At 28.1% G+C, this 17308-nt stretch overlaps 1 protein-coding gene across 1 annotated transcript in view; it reads right to left on the bottom strand.

The window, feature by feature from the left end:
- The window catches only part of LOC107452989 (cell adhesion molecule Dscam1-like), a 262770-nt gene that overhangs the window by 133641 nt on the left and 111821 nt on the right, over nt 1–17308 (bottom strand). The gene's annotated exons all lie outside the window — the stretch shown is intronic.

Genomic DNA, 17308 nt, shown 5'->3' with positions numbered 1-17308 from the left:
TCCAATTATGATATTGGTAGCAAAGTAAGTTTTAAATCTTTAGTTAAGAAATAACGTTTAAATTCTTCATATAAAATAAATTTATAGATCTTTAGAGGATAGTTTTCAATTTTGAAATCTTTAAAAATATTTCTAGTCGTAGTAGATTCATCCATTTCTTATTATAGTCATAGAATTTCTTCATGCAGTTGAGAAAAATGAAAAAAAAACTTACTTAAAAAAAAAAAAAACTTTAAAAAGATACTTTTATTGAACAAGCACATATATATGTTTTACTGTATACCGCCTGGAATAACTTTTAATCTAAGGATTGAATCTTCACGTTTTATGAATCAATCTTAACGGTTCGAGGTGGTGGTCTTAAATATGCTAATTAGTTTTTGCAGTCAATTTTTGCAAATTTGTGCTAGTCAATTTGTGCAGATTACGTTGTGACTTACGTTGCGACCTGACTCCTAAAATATAGGGATTAGCCGCAATCTGCAAAATATGATCCCAATAGTTTGGTCGAAAGAGCTATCCAAAGTTTGGAGCCCTTATTGTTTTTCTCTACTTTTTGCGTGATTAGATTTATTAAAACTACGAAATTTTAAATTTCGATTTCTCAGAAGCTATTTAACCTAATTTCGAATCTTTCGTTCAAATTTTGTATATTGCCATATAAAATTAAATTTTTTAAAAAGATTGGAAGAATTGTGCATTTTACATTTCAAAATGTTTTTGAATAGCATTGAGCAAAATAATAAATATTTGCTGAAAGTTTCCTTTCGCATAGAATTTTCTTTATGTAAAGGAATCTTTTGGTTGTGTGCAAAATTTATATAATATTCGTAATTAATATTTTTGTAATTTTAATGATCGAGTGCACTAATTACTTAGAACATTTGAAATAAACCACTAGAATCACTAAGATTGAGTCCTAGAATGTGATCATTTGATCAAAAATTATTCACTAAGGTCTTTTTTTAACACAATAATCATTATAGATATTGCTTTTTTCACACAATTCTGATAGGATCAAAATTCAAACTTTTTAATTTTTTGAAATATTTGCGAGAATTTAACAATTTGTTAAATATAAAATTTGCATAATGGCTTTCAGCAAAGTAACCATTTACATTGAAACAATACCAAATGACAGAAATTTCTGTCCAAAAAAATTGCAAACAACTTAGATTACAATAATTGACCTCGGATTAGATAAAAGTATAACTTGTTAAAAAAATTTATGAGTTGAAGCTGAATTTAAATTAAACATGTTAGAAACATTATCCATATACAAAAAAAAGAGCTTTTATGAGATATAGAATAATACGAAATTAAAATAAATGAATCTAGACTATTACAACAAATTTTTTTGAAAAAAATAATAAATGCATAGAGTAATTATCCATTTCAGTAAATCAACATCTTAATCTATAATTACATTGTTACAATCCTAAATCAATTTTTTAATAAATTCTTTGCCTTGCATCTCTGTTAAATGCTTTATTTCTTAAGACAAAGCTACATTGAAACAGCTTTTGAATCGCACAATGAATAAATTGATACACTTAAGATCTTTGAAAGGTGAAGCAATTTGAGAAAACTGTAATGCAGTTAAGTAGATGGTGCAGTTCTTGATACTGAGTGTGTAATTAAGAGAGTTGTGTAGGTTTTGATACAAATTAATTAGCAGTTGCAGCCCCCACGTGATTAATTAATGTTCGTACTAATTATTTTTCTTATCTCAAGCCATTGAATTTCAAACTCGGTGTCTTTTGTTCGAGAATGTCCTCCTTTGCTCGAACGGCCACAGAAGGGGACATTTTCCTCAGTTAAAAAGAGATAATCGTTAATTCTTTGGTTGTTATTAATGAATTACTTTTTTCCATTCTTTAGTTTTTATTAAAAAAAAAGAATTGAGGAAATTTATCTTAGTTGTTTAAAAAAGTCTGAAAGAGAATTGAAAATACATTTCTTTCGTAATTATTCTTCTAAAATGAAGAGAAAGAAGAATTGAAAATTCCAAAAGTAAAAAAAGAGGAAAGAAATGGTTGTTAAACTATTCTAAAGAAAGTTCAGTTGGAAAAAAAGATCATTAGAATCAATAGCAGACTTTGACATGACTTCGTTAATATGCTTTGTAATTAAAAGTTAAAAAAAAAAAAACTCTTACTTGATTTGCTCGTAATTGATTAAATAGGATGCATTAAAGTTGGAAAAGAATGCAAGTCTTTTTTTTCGCCAAAGAGAAACTTAATTTGATGAACACTTTATTTCTTATGATTAGTGAGTTGCTGCCAGTTTTTCACATGTTTTGTTTAAAAGAATGAATTAATGCATCATACTTTCCCTGCATTTATATATTTACTTTTAACGAGTTTTATGAGAAGTACGTTTATTGAATATATATACTATTCCGGCAATAATTACATTATGTTAAATATAATCCAAATTAGCCATTTTGCCAGAATTGACGATTATGTCACATTTGCGTATACATATTACAAATCAAATATTAGCACTGGTTTTCTTATTCACATTAATACAAAAAACGTATTAAATTATATGTAAATAAAGTCTCATTGTTCTAGGTTCAAAAATTGCTTCAAATCCAAACAATATTTAAAACACAAGCAAAATTTCAAGCCCAAGCGAATGCTTGTGGTTTTCATGAAAAAGAGCCAACTATTAAAAATCTAATTGGAATTTTTATTTCTAAATATTAACAAAAGGCATTTTTGTCTAAACAATTTTTACAAATATTTAAGATAAATATTTTTTGGAAATCCTTTAACTCAAAACCATTATATAAGCTAGTTTAAGTCTGAATTACTGAATGATTTCAAGTTGTTAGAAGTTGTTCCATGCTTAAGTGCTTTTAATATTTAGCATAGTTAAGTTAAAGTCGGAAATACAGAGAGCTTAAACAAGGAGCACCTTCAAACAAGGAACACTTTTTAACAATATGAATTTTCTTTTTCAATTAATATCCCTGATAAAAAAAATACAATAGCTAATATGCTTTCCTTTAAATCTACAAAATATGTCAAAACAAGCTACTTTTTCGAACATCATTTAGTTGTTTTGTGTTGTATAGTTGGATTTGTTAAACGTTGGTTTAATTTGTCTTGGTTTGTCATAGTTCGATTAAAAGTGACTTGGTTAACCATATAGTTTAAAAATATTAAAAAGTTAGCTTACATGAAAAATTCGCATTCATAAACCAAGCAATTTTTCCTAGCGAGAATCAACTCTTTTAATTTATATTTTTAATAGGTGGGGCTAGTTATCAATTAGGTAAGCGAATATCTCTTGTTACATCATCAATGATGCACTAAATTGCACGTTATTTATCTAATAACAGTTTAAATATGCTGATAATCAAAAATAATAAAAGTAAAAATAAAATAAATAAAATGAATAAGCTATATTTCTATTCTAAACTAACTATATTTCTATTCTAAACTAACTATATTTCTATTCCAAACTAACTATATTTCTATTCTAAACTAACTATATTTCTAAAATAGAATGAATAAACTATATTTCTATTCTAAACTAACTATATTTCTAAAATAAGTTACGGACAGATTTAAGTTTAGTAGATTAAAAATAAAGGTTATCATAACAAGAAAATTCATAAAATATTAACTTTTAGTAATATTTACAATAGCATAATAAAAAGAAAACAATTATTGAGAAAATGTTAGGTGATAGTAGTAAATATTTATTCATTATCATCCATAAATTGATTTGTTTTGCGAATTACTCAGTGCGAAAGTCTGATAATAATTTAACATTAATTCAAGCAAATATAAATAAAGTCAAAAATCAAATTTTTAAATTCAGATATTCAGCAGTCTCTTATTAAACATCATTTCATATGTATTTCCAGATATATAGTTTAATAAATTTCTGGGAATAATTTATTGCACGGAATAAAATTCCATAATTTAGATAAACTTAGATTAATATTTAAATCATGTTAACTCATAAAAGTTTCAGCGACATTTGAATATTGAAAAATTTTGGGCGGAAAGAAGTATAAATTTTAAGTGCGAAAGCTAAGCCTGGCATTTTGGTCAAAGTTAAAAATTTACTCCCTTTGGAATCTTACATTTACAGCAGAGAGCCAAAAAAAGAAAAGAAAAAAAAATCATTTTTTTAGAGGGTTGTTCGGAATTTAAATCATTCGTCGTCATTTTCGCCTTCAAGAACGACTTTGACAGACTGACTTTTTTTATAAGATTGGTTCCGAAGAAGCCACACCTCATAATGACTTTTCGGATGACTAAATAACTTGGACACACTTTCGATCGAGAACGCCAAGTATAAGCTATGAATATTTCATGAATATGAGACGACTTTGAGAAGAAAACTACAGCATGAAGAACAAACGTGTACATGCATGATTCGGCTTTGAAAAGAAGAAGTGAATTTACAAAATTATGTATATCAAGGAGAAAAGTTTTTGTGAGCCGTTTGGGAATTCGATATCTTAAAGTAGTTTTTTTCAGGAAAAATGTTTGGAATATAAAATTTACATACTGCTTACTATGGAAACAATTCATGAATTACGTATTAAATGCTTTCTCTGCTTTCCATATAAAATGAGTTTGCAAATATAAAAGCGAATTCATTTATAATTTAAATTCTTTTAATATTGTTATTCATTTCTTCTGAGTTAGAATAAAATTATGAAATTGAGAAGGAAATAGTTTCATTAAAAACATTTACGATGTTTGAAAATGAATTATAACGAACAAATCTAAGTACACTGTGATATATATTATTGAAAATTTAAGAAAAAAAATACTAACACTCAAGATTATATACAATACTTTTTAGTGTAAAATAGTTTTATAGCTTAAAAACTTAAAATTAAGTAAAATAACAGATTTGTCACAACTATTGCAGTGATTTGAATCCAGGAGCCAGTTTAGATGTCAATAGACTAATCTCTGTACCATCCCGTAACGCAGTGTTCCGAAGAAATCACACTTCATAATAACTTTTCTGATGACTAAATAACTTGCACACACATTCAATCGAGAACTTCATGTATAAGCTATGAATATTTCATGAATATGAGACGACTTTGGAAGAAAAACTACAGCCTGAAGAACAAACGTGTACATGCATGAATCGGCATTGAAGAGAAGAAGAGGTGAATAGGAAAAAGAGGTGAATTTATCAAATTATTTATATCAGGGAGAAAAATTTTTGTTAGCCGTTTGGGAATTCGTTAACTCAAATTAGTTTTTTTTCTGAAGAAATGTTTAGAATATAAAATTTGCAGACTGCTTACTAGAGAAACAATTAATGAAATACGTATTCAATGCTTTTTCTCCTCTTCGTATAGAATGCTTTTGAGGATATAAAAGTAGATTAATTTATAATTTAAACTGTTTTAATAATATTATTTATATCTTCTAATTTCAGAACATAATTATGAAATTGAGAAATGCATAGTTTTATGACGCACAATTACGATACTAAAAAAATTAAATAAAACAAAGTTTCGTACACTGTAAAAGATATTAATCAAAATTTAAGAAAAAAATTCTGGTCACTCCAGGTTATAATACTTTTGACTGTTAATTTAATATTTAGCGTAAAAACTTACTATAAAGCAAATGATCTGGTAGTCATTGCCAGGAATTGAATCCAGAAACATGTTTAGCATGTAAACCTATATCATCTCATTATACCATGATGATCCATCTTTGAGAAGAAAATCAACTTCTGAGTTTACGACTTTCAATGTTAAACTTTTTAGTTTGGGAACTCTTAGCTTTTGAGCCCGACAAGGAAATCCAGAAACTCGAGGAGGATCTTCTGATGGAACTAACCTGCATTTGCGTTGTATGTAGACGAAGACCACAAAACCCTAGCTCGATGGCCAGAGGATTCAAACCCATTGTTCGTATACCACAGATTATATTTTAAGTCAGCACTGTGATCTGTGAATTCGTATCAATCAGCCATTGCAGAGATTCGAGCCTGGATCACCTCATTGGCGGGTGAACGCGTCCTCCCCTGAGCCTCCATTGTTCATGATTAAATATTACTTGATTGAAAAAAAAAACACTGTCCTTAAAAATATGCAGATGGAAATACATGCCAGCAGATTTCAAGCATTAAAAAATAGGCACTAATACTCAAGAATTATTAAAAGTTATTTGAAGATTAATTTGAAAGAGTTATTTGATTTTGAGCAAAAGTAATTTGAAAAAAGTTTTTCCTGACAAGAGTTTAGATAAAGGGGGCATATTTTTGAAAGTTGCAAACATGTCAACTTTTGTTTATATCTGCGCAATTTTGAAGTCTGCATATATTATCCCTTCACTGCCCACGGTATCATGTATAAACGACGAATTTCGGAACCCAGTTACTCAAGACCACAGGGATATTTTATTTTATATTTTGTAACCGGATGTTTAATTTTACTTTCAAGTTCGTAAATGAACTTAATATGTTTCGAAAGTAGGCAACCTACCAAGTTTAAAAACCGATGGTAGAGTTTGTTGAAAGATGAGACTACATTCTCTAAAACCTTTTTGTAACATTATTTAAGTAATAAAATTCTATTTTTATCAACCCGTAATTAAAGTCTCCAATGAAATGAGTGTTATTAGTGAAATCCAAAATTAAAGTCTTCCAACGTATTGAGAGCAGGCATTAAAAATTTAAGAGAGTTTCTATGGTAATCATTAATTTTATTACTTAGGGAACTGATCCAACAAACCGTCTTGATTGCCAACTTCTGTTTCTTGAGCATCTTGAAGAGGAGAAAAATTATTTCCTATTCTCAGGAATGTAATTAAATTCTTATCCCTTTTTATTTTGCTTAATAATCATCAGTATATCACGAAAGCTTTGATGGTAACCTTCCTTTTTCCTTTTCTAAATTTTGCAGAATGCAGGCGTTTCAAATTATAGGGATATGAATAAAGTACTAATATTTCATAACTGTTTCAACAATAAAGGATGTTATTGTTAAACTATATTTTTGAACTATAGTACGTATAAAATTGGGAGGTTTGTATCTGTGATAAAACAAATAAAATGAAAAGTGTGAAAATAACTAAAAATTAAAAGGTAGTACCAGGATCAAATGCTTCAGCAAATATTGTATAATATGCTAATAAAGATTCTTAAAATATAAAAATATGTATCTTAAAATGTCGGATCACATCTGCTTTATGGTCAAATATATACCGTTAACATAATAACTAAATTAATTTAATCAAATATTGTATAAAATAAATATTTAGCGCATGGGTTATGCCAAGTTAAAAATTAAAGCGACCAAATCAATTGTCTTAAAATATGCATTGTAAGATGAAGATTTACATTAAGTGCACGTCAAAATAAATATTTTGAGCATTTTAAACATATAAAACCCTAATTTGTTGAGACTAATGTCATAATAATAGTCAAGAGAATTAAAGATGTGGTCTTAGAACTGGAATAGTCATGCTTGTTTTTTAATTATATTCTAACTGCAAAATAGAAATTTAAATAATTACTTTCTGGCTTTTAGATTTATTTGTTAACTTAATAATGCTAGACATGGATTAGAATATTCACGTTAAGGATTTTATTTTGTTAAAACTAGCTTTGAACGCCTTAAATTATTCGACGCAAATAATCTAATTTCTTTTTGCTAGTATTTTTATTGTGATCATAAACATAAAAAAAGCGTTTTCATATCACAAATGAAACTTGAATTTATCAAATATTTGAAACTGTAGTCTAATCGAAAAATATTAAACCAAGTTCTTCAAAGAAGTTATAAAGTTACATTTAAGCTTCATCAGTATTATGTTTTTATCGTTATGAATAGTAAAAAATGTAGTTACCAAACAAAACTGTTGCCATTTTTAGTATTATAACTATGTAATTATTATATTACAGCTATGTAAGTATTATATATTGATTTCAATATCAAGTATACTGTTTATTCGAATTAATTGTTCGCATAAAGCAAATAAAAAGAAGTATAAAATTTTTTAAACGGATAAAGTGCTTTTTTTACCATGCTATCCGGTCTAGATTGGCCGAATTGACATTAAATAATATAATTACAAATCTAAAACAAAGCGATTTGTGACTTTTCTGCTGTACACTTTCAAATTTCCACGTCAATAAATGATACAATGTAATTAAATAATGCATTTTATTTTTGTTCGACATGCTTGAAATACATGCTTGGATACTTTAGAATCTGAATTAATATTTAATGTTTAATTAATTAATATTACCTTTGAATTATTATTTAATTAAGTTTCTGATAAGTGGCAATATAACAAAAACTATGTTACTTTTAATTATATTTAGAATGTGACTACATACAATATGTTAATTTTTACAAGATTTTCTTTATTATAGCAGATTTAGAACATTTGTAATAAATTACCATAATGCTAAACGACATGAATTAATTTGGAAAGAGCTTTTATATGTAATACGTTATTATATTAGTAGAATAGTCATTAATTGATTTTAAAATGCAACAATTAAATGCATAAACACTTCATCCTATATAATGCTTTAACATTTATTATAGAATTAAAATAATCTTAATTATTAATGTATGAGAGCAAAATCACATTTTGAAATCAAAAAAAGAAAGGAAAGGATTTGTATTATTTCATAAATGTGTAAAGTGCCAGACTTTCATTAATTTTTCCTTAATTCCTTCATCTTCTTTAGATGAATCAATCACTTAAAAGAAAAATTCTCCTATCATCTATCATGAAAAGGTTGCTGCTCGAAATACGTCAAGGGATAATTTTAGAAATGTAAGCCGTTACAGTAATTGCAAGTTTAATTACTGTACTAAGACTTAAGGATATCCTCTAAATTCATTAAAAAAAATTACAACGTGGCAATTTGTCATTGTCATGATATGTTGTCTTTTCCACTGAATTTGAGCAGCTGCTTGCTAATGATATTACTTTTAAAGGAAACGAGTCGCTTTAAAACTGGCAAAATTAATTCGTTTGCTGTGATGTTAGTCATAAGACCGTTTGAGGAAGTTTTGATATTAAATCAATTTATTTCAAAAGTTGAAACTAATTAAATATTTTTTACTAATTTTTGTTCTGTCAAAAAACAAAATTTTCTAAATAAGATTTAAAAAAACAAATGCATTCATGGTGATATAAATTAAAGTTTATTATAAAATAAAATCATAATAAGCCAATAAAATTTTTATTGTCTCGAAGATCGTGCCCAAAAATTTAAGCCAGGTGATTGTGCAGAGCTTTTTTTTATACATATACGTCCAGAGCGATGTATATACGTAGAATACATGCAGAGATAATTTTAGAAATGTAAACCATTAAAGCGAGTTCGAGAAGCTGCTTGCCAATTATAATACATTTAAAGGGAACGAGTCACTTTAAAACTGGCAAAATGAAATCGTTTCCAGTGATGTTAGATATAAGAAAGTTTAGGGAAGTTTTGAAATTAAATCAATTTATTTCAAAAATTTAAACTAATTAAGATATTTTTAAATCATTTTGGTTAGGTAAAAAAGAAAACGAAATTTTCAAAATAAGATTTACAAACAAATGTATTCAATGTGATATAACTAAATGCTTTTATACAATAAAATTAAAATAAGTCAATAAAAATTTTATTATAAAATAAAACTTTAGATTAACGTAACAATTGCAGTTTTCTTAAAAATAAATCCATGAAAAATGCATGCCTTGTTAGAATTACTAATTTCTGTTATGTCTAAAGACAAAATTTTCAAAATAAGATATACAAAACAAATGTATTCAACGCGATATAAATGAAAGTTTATTATAAAATCAAATCAAAATAAGTCAATAAAAATTTTATTGTATCGAAGATTGTACCCAAAAATTTTCGTCAGAGGATTGTGCAGAGCTTCTTATGTACCTTTACGTTCAGAACTATGTATATATGTAGAATGAGTTCGGAGTTTACTTTGTAGTTTAACTTATTAACTTATTCTAATTCAGATATTTTTTCTAAAATATTTAGACTGGCAGGAAAGAAAGGGCAGTTCTATGTGTAACATTTAATGTAATACGTCAAGAAGGAGTTTTATGAAATTATTGAAAACATATTACTTTAAATAATGAATCTTATGGTGTTAATTACTTTTACTTAAATGCTGTAATTGTTATAATTACTAGTTAGGAAGTTTAAAAGAAGAAATTTTACTATGCATAGTTTTCATGCTTTTTTATTATTTTATATTAATTAGGACAAAATAGGTGAAAAATAATGCATTTAGAATTTTAATAATTTATGGATATAAAATACAGCAGGAAACACTGAATTTTTTTACTCATTTTTTTGCTTTTTTTATTTATTTATTTTTTTTGCTTTAAAAGTGAAATACGGTTCACTTCCAAACACTATTTTATTTACATTTAGCACTTAATTGCCGTTAGGTAAATCTAAGAAAAACAGTCATTCATCATTGATTTTTTTTGAATTGACAAAATTAATTATTGATGAATTTTTGAATATGAATGAAAAAAAAATTTAAACTACTTTTTTTTGGACTAATATAATTGGATACTAATACAATTCCGAAGATATAGCGGATTTTTTATGACCTATTAGATTGCTTCTTATAATTAAAAAATACCAAAATATTTTTTTCAGAAAATTAGAGTTTCTGAAAACACCGGTGTCCCATCTTCTTCAAAAGATTAAAAAATTTTACTATCCACTTAAATATTTCGGACGACTGCAACTAAGTAATAAGTAATTCCAAAATGAAATAAGCATGTACGAAGTGGTTGTTTATACTACAAAAGTAAATTAAGAAGGATTATATTCTATATTAATTGTCGTTAAAAAGATTAGCTATTTTACAAATTTTGAGTAATAAAAGTGTTTTGTTAATTATGCAAAGTTAAAAATATTTCAAAAAAGGACGGTAGGCAAAATGGACTTCGTAGAAACCCATCCTTTAGACTATAAAGCATGCTTCCAAGGTATATACTTTCAATTATCTTGACTTAAGGTAAGGTTTTTTATAATTTATTTAGCAGGTTCAGTTGCAGCTGTTAATGTGACAGTATATATGCATTTCCAATCAATTGCAGCAATAAGTAGAACTATATTCAGTATGTTTTGCAACACAAATGTTAATTATTTTGCAGGACTGGTGTTATGGTAGAATAGTATGACTCAAGTTACAGCAAAATGGGATCCATTTTTGCCTTAATATTGATGATCTTCGAAACTTAAAACATAAAAATAAGAAACAGTGTTAGGATCTAATGTATCTATAAATAATATTAGTATAATATGACGTGAACGTAAGTGTAATATAAGATGCAATAGTTAGTCAGTTTTATTGGCTTAAAAGAAAATACACTCTATAACAAAAAAATTGACTCACCAAGAAGCAATCATCCGATTGTTTTGAAATTTCGTATGCGTGAATGTTTTGAACAGATATGGCAGGAATGATGCCAACTGGGGACGTATAGTCTTTAGCGACGAATCCCGCCTCCAACTGTGTCCTGGCGATCATCGAAGACTTGTTTGGAAACGCACAGGACAGAGGGGGGATCCTGCCTTCACTATTGCACGCCACACCGGCCCTCAACAAGGCATTATGGTCTTGGGTGCCATTTCCTTTGACAGCCGGACCCCTTTGGTCGTCATTAGAGGTACACTTACCGCACAGCGGTATGTCGACGACATTCTAAAACCTGTTTTGCTAACGTTCCTTTTGCAGCTCCCTGGGCAGGTTTTTAAGCAGGACAATGCCAGACCACATACGGCACGTGTTGCTATGATCTGTCTGCAAGCTTGTCAAACTCTTCCTTGGCCTGCCAGATCACCAGATCTCTCTCCCATCGAGCATGTCTGGGATATGATGGGAAGGCGATTGCATCTGGCACGGAACGTTGATGACCTCCTTCGACAATTGGATCGAAATTGGCAGGAAATACCGCAAGAGACCATCCGGGAGATTTATCGGTCTATGCCACGCCGTGTGGCAGCTTGTATTCAGGCTAGAGGCGGGACAACACCTTATTGAACTTGTTACTGTAACTCTGCAATAAATTATTCAATTGATCTGAAATTTTAATAATTTACTATTCTGTACATTGTCTTCCTATCTACCAATTTTCGTTTCAATCGGACAACTTCTTCTTGGTGCTTCGATTTTTTTGTTATAGAGTGTATTATGAAGACATTGATGTATATGCGAAAGATGGCTAGATTAAATGCAGCAAATGTAACAATATAGATTATTCGTACGCAGATGTTAATGCCGTTCTGTATGATCTGCTTGTGTCCCATCTTATATAATGTAAAATATAGAGCATATGCATCCCATATGGGGAAATGACAGAGATATGACTTTTTATCTATTCTCATGCAAATGATAAAATTTAAAGTGCATTTCAAATATAAATGCTGCAGAAAAACTGTAAAATGTTCAAAAATTTTAATTCTTTTGAGTTCCTTTCTATTTTTCACAAAATAATTAGCTAGAATAGCAGGTAAGTATCTCTTTCTATTTTCCCTTCCCTTATTTAAATATATTTTCCGAAGTAAAGTAAATAAAACTATACACGCACTCTAAATCTCTTTAATTGTCAACATCATTAAGCATTGGAATGGATTATGTTAATTCATCATATATTACCAAATGATCCAATTGTTAGTATACACAAATTACGTAGGTTAAACATTTTAAGGTAAGACAACAATTATTCTAGAATATATTTAAACACTTTCACGAAAGAGCCAGACATCCGGGCAGCTGTTTTTATCGCAATTTAATGCTTGTAGTTAATGAATATGTCGAATGAAATATTACATTTTTATTCACCTTAAATTTTAAAATTACTAACTTTAAATTATAGAATTATTGAGTATTAAATTAAAGTAATTACTTTAGATTACATTTTGCAATAACATTTAGGGGGGAGTCGGGTACCCCCACCCACTGTCAAATTCATGTGAATAGAATATTTTTTCAACTCAATGGGCCATCGGACATTAATTGTTGTATTAAAAAATATTATTTTCAAAGTTTCAAGTATTTATGCAGCTGGTAACATGGCAAACAATAGTTTTGAAAATATGTTGAATACAGTAGTCCTGAAATTAAGAAAAATTGGTTGAATGTTTCAATTAAACTTCATTTTAATACTAAAAAAATAATTTTTCTATACATACAGCATTAAAGTATGTAGTCTTAAGTTTAATTTGCACAAGGAAAGAAGTTTATATGTGGAAAATTGTTCGAGTAATTACAAATTTACAAAAAAAATTGGATTTCGGGTAGCCCCGCTCACATGAATATCGGGTATCCCCGCCCAATTTTATTTCGTCGATAAATGTACGGTTGCAAAGATTATTATTTTATTTCTTCAAATTCAAATGTTATATGCATTTTTAACAAGAAATATTGTTGTTGTTAAATGATTGTTATTAAATGATAGAATTCACTAAAAGTATATAAATTTGCAATAAATAGAATAATTTTGTGATAAAAATGATAAATGAGGTTTATCTATTGTCAATACATTGGTCATTTTCATTTACACCTGAAAAATCAGTCAAAAATCATAATTTTTGTAACTGGGTGGGGCTACCCGACACATTTTGAAAAGAGCTGAAAAACATATTTTTTTAAGTTTCGATTTTTTTAAGTTAAACTATTCGCTTTGTGGTTTATTCTTTTTGCATTATTTAATTAGATGATAAAACAATAGAAACATACAAAATATTAATTATTACTCAATATTATACAGAAATATAAGCAATACTCCTTAAGTGGGTGGGGCTAACCGACTCTCTCCTACAGTATTTTTCTTTTTAAAAAATTATAATATTACATCTTAACTTTCTTATTCTAAATGACCTTGTTATGACTTCTTTAACAAATATTAGAAAAAAAAACATAGATACTAATTTTAATAATAAATAAAATGGCTTGCAAAATTAGAGTTGTGAAAAATTGTTTGCAATTTGATAACCAGTTTTACATGTTGTTTAGTAAGTAGATTTCAAATATGGCATTCACGAGTTTCAGTTAAATAAGAATTTTTTTAAAAACTACGATTGAATATCTGGATAAAAATTATTATTGTACATATTTTGGAAAACGAGTGAAACTTAATTATTGCTAAATAGAGAATTGAAGCATTGTGTCTGATGTATTGTTTCTGATTTATATTTCTATGTTTAAATTTCGCTGAAATTAAGTAGAGGGGATTGACTTAAATTTTTTTTTAGGTTTTAAGTATAAAAATTATAGTTTTATATTCTTACCTATTTAAACCATTGATGTTGCTATCTAGACTAATAGAGGTATTCTTTTTATTAATACTGTGGGCTCAAGTAATAAATGAGTGCTGTCATTTGTTAAGTAAAATCTCTGACCAATCTTATATCAGTGACAGTGGGGTTTTTCTTGATGCTCACCATAGGGCATTGCCGATTTGTGGTAGAGGTTCTTGTCTCATCAGGTGTCCTGTGTTTTTAGTTCTTCATGCAGGTTACCGTTCTGCATCCAAGGAAGGATAGCTAAGGTATCGGAAAAATGGAGAGCCAGTGTTCGATTCAGAATGTTATAACGTGGACTTATACCTAATGGATGATGGTTTGGTCTCAAGTATTTGGATAAGGACGTGCTTACAACCGGAATTAACTTAAAGGGGGTATCTCAGGAAAAATTATGTTCTAGCCAAATGCGTTTCTTAAATTTATATCGATAACTGTGGTATTTTTACATTTTATTTTTCACGGTTTCTGTATTGTTGTATTGTGGATGCCAATAAATGCCCACTGTTTTGTTTTGTAGAGTTAGTCGTTTTTAAGTCATATCTTTAAGTTTAAATGAGTTATTGCAGATATTTGTATGAAATGTTATTATCTCTGAATCTTTATCTGAAATTTATTGGTATGAATGATTTGGATATGCATAAGTTAATAATATAATTTTGCGTTAAATGAAATGATAAAAGTTATCCAGCCTAAAAACCTATGGTTTTAGACAGAACGAAATATTATCCTATGATCCCCTTTTCAATAGAAAATTACTATACTAAGTGATAGTTACGGAAATCAAAAATTTCCATTTGTGAAAAAAATGGTGCATAATAGAATTGGTTCACTATTTTCCGTGAAACTAGCAAAAGTTTATTGGAATTAGTAGTTAGTACAAAAAAATTTTTGGTCAAATACTAAACAAATTTTTGGTCAAATACTAAACAAATTTTTGGTCGTCGAGCTGTTTTTTCATTTAAAAATATTTTATTTTCATTTAATATTTCTGATTTTATTTGTACTTTATTGAATTTGTTTTTATCTTATGCTGCATGTTTATACTCTGTTTTTTTTAAAAATCTATACGTTAATTATTGGTTTTAGTTAAGGAACATCGAACTAATTTTCAGTTCTTTTTGGAATCCTGCGTGGTATTTTTTTTAATTGCATTGGGGTAATAGAATTCGTAGATGAAAAGTAAAATATATTACAGAATTTTAATTTAAAAACAGCAATCATTAAAGCTAATTAAAAATTATATTTCTTTCAAAATGAAAAAAAAAATAAAAATAAAAATAAAATGGCCTGCAGAGAAAATATAGCTTTCATAAAACTAGAATATTCACATAATTATTACTAAGGCGCAATTCATAAGAGTTTCAAATGGATAATTAAGTCCAAATTAATTTTCGAAATATTTCACGTCTTTCAGAAAAAAAGCTTAGTTTCACACTCCAATTAATATTTTAAAAAAATGCTTTGAGAATGCTTAAGCTTTTTGAAAAATGCTTCTCTGTTTCCGTCTCCGAGATACATAATATTTATAAACCTTACGCTTGCTTGCGCTTCAGAGGGAAGATGCTGTTGCTTTTGAAAAGAGTAATTTTAAGGAAGATAGATCATCCAGTGATTAATTTTCTGAGAGTAAAGACGTCGGGAAAGTGACAAAATAGTGTGAGAGTTTCGGGACAGGCCTAGTTAATCAAACAATATGTGTAAAAATTGTTTACGCCACATTAAATTCATATCTGTAGTCCGACTCGTAAAATTCCATGAAATACTAAACAGTCGAAATTTAATTCTCACACATTAATGTATGTATATAAATATGAAGTTTCACAGGACGCAATTTAATTTATTAATTACTTTAGTCAAAGCATTATTTTCTGTCCCAAACGAAGGTGAAATTATTATTTAAAGGTTTATTTATTTAAGGGTCGGATATTCTTCGTGAATTAATTATTTTGTTGTTTTCAATTCGAAAGTTAAATATTTCTTTCAACTATTTAACTTTCCCACATTTAGTCCTATCTTCATTCTTGAGGAAAAAGCAAATTAATATAATAGCGGAATGACGTTAGATATTTGTTAGTCATCTCTTCTTCAACTGTCGGAGGGATTGCAACATAAAATCGAGAAATAATGGCCGATTTTATCAAGAATAGTTAAGGCCTTAGAAAACTTAAAAATTGTTTAAAAAATGTAAGAAAACAAGTTTTATTTTAACGTAAACTCGACTTCAAACTTAATATTTTGAAATAATTGAATCTGGTTACAAAAGATTTGGTTTCTTAATTTCAAGATGCAACATACTAAAAATAATTTCATGAAAGTAATTTGTAATTTAAATAATGGTAATATAATTAAATTATTAGCAACATTTCTTTACCTTTACTGTTTTGAAACCATTTACATGCATCGAATTAATACACAGATATAATAAAAATCCGTAAATACTAAACTATACAGTTTCGAAACTGTTTGCAATTAGCATAGTTTTTAACCATGGAAAAATAAAAATAAAACGGATAATGAGGTCCTGTGGATGCTGCGCATCTGATAGTTCTGTGTTTTAATAATCCAGGGTCACAGATTAGAGTGCAGGACACTAGAAACTTTTCACTTAGGAATGGAAGAAATATTGCGGTATCACCTCTGTTCAGCCAGGCATGCGATCGATAAGCCCTCGCAGCTACAGTACGTACCAACACAGTTGCACAAAACAAAATGTCTTGATAGGGTGGGCCTATTTAGCGTAGGCAGAATTCTGGTTGTGAGCGGTATTAGGTAAAAACAACCAATGTACGTTGCTTTTCACACTTAACAGCTAGAAAATCATCGTTTTTAAGGTTATTGGATTAATTTGGTTGAATGTGGTAAGATAACAATTAAATAATTGCTATTGAACCATTTTTAACAAGAAATTTTCAACAATGTAGGCATACCCAATATTTATGGTTGGTGAAAATATAATTTAATATTTGTATATTATTCCTCTTTTTACAGTCTATATAAATATATATATATA

Source organism: Parasteatoda tepidariorum, chromosome 8 (assembly GCF_043381705.1).
Source record: "Parasteatoda tepidariorum isolate YZ-2023 chromosome 8, CAS_Ptep_4.0, whole genome shotgun sequence".
Lineage (NCBI taxonomy): Eukaryota > Metazoa > Arthropoda > Arachnida > Araneae > Theridiidae > Parasteatoda > Parasteatoda tepidariorum.
The sequence above is the reverse complement of the archived record's forward strand: the minus strand, read 5'-3'. Positions and strand labels throughout refer to the sequence as shown.